Raw genomic sequence first — 1,283 nt, 5'->3', positions numbered from 1 at the left:
ATTTACATGACTGGGATCCTTTACAGGTTTGGGGATAGGAACTATTATAGCTTACGCCATTCATCTGGAAATGAATTTCGAAGCCATAAATGATTATAAAACTCTAATAAGTATGACTTTGCCAAAGGTGATAAGTGGCAGATAATCTCAAAACAAATATTGTCACCTCCAGGAGCAGATTTATTGCTGTTTGAGAGAGCATATTCCAACTCTGACATATTAAGTTTTTTATTATGATATATATCTTCTATTGTTTCAGAATTTATCAGTTCTATTTTATTTTTCTGTGTGCAGAAGTGTTCATCTAAATTATCATCACGACTTACATTTACTAAATTTTCTCCTATATTACTTATTTCTTTTGGGTCAAGTGTTCTTTCCCATCTTTTAGTATGGCATGTCTAGGTGGTTTAACATGTTACCATTTATTTTCCTGAATTTTTCAAATATTTTGTGTGGGAGTATTATTTGAGAGATCTGATATATTTCCTCCATGAATGATTCTTCCTTGGATTAATTCTTTTTGAAGTTTTGCAGATATTTTGTTGTATATAGGTGTTAATGTATCGATTTCTATTAATGATATAGTAATTTTTTGTAAAGTTCCTTCTGATGTCGGTAATGTTTTATTTATTTTACTTAACTTTCTATTCAAATTATCTAAGTCTCCCTGTTGAGTGTTTTATATTTATTAATTCTGTTTACTTATCAGACCACCATGGAAAATTGTGTTTTGTTGGATGGGGTTTTGTCTTTTGTATTGCTTTATGAGCAGCATTTTTAATGAAATCAACAAATTTATTAGTTTCATTATGGTCTTTTAAATATTCAAGTGGTGGGATATTTCTAGTGTGCATTTCATATCGCTCCTAATCTGCTTTATGAATGTTATAGTGAGGGACATGTTTTCCAGGATTATTTTGTAATAAGGAAATTAATATTTGGAAATGATCACTGGTGTGCAAGTCATCAACTATATTCCAATCTAATTTGTCAACTATACTTGTTGTACATAGAGTTAAGTCTACTGAGGAAAGTGTTCCATGTGCTTTTGAAAAATGTGCTAATTTCGCCATCATTTATACAGCATATGTCGTCAGAATCCATGAAATCCTCTATTTGAGTTTGTACAATTATAGTCCCATATTGGGTTGTGAGCATTAAAATCACCTACTATTGTTGTAGGTTCCTTGGTATTGTTAAGTAAATTGTTAAGTTTACCAGTGCTGTAATTTTTATTAGGTTGGTTGTATAAATTATAAATTATGTAATTATCATTATTT

This window comes from Macrobrachium rosenbergii, chromosome 9 (assembly GCF_040412425.1).
Source record: "Macrobrachium rosenbergii isolate ZJJX-2024 chromosome 9, ASM4041242v1, whole genome shotgun sequence".
Taxonomy (NCBI): Eukaryota; Metazoa; Arthropoda; class Malacostraca; order Decapoda; family Palaemonidae; genus Macrobrachium; species Macrobrachium rosenbergii.
Note: the sequence above shows the minus strand (reverse complement) of the source record.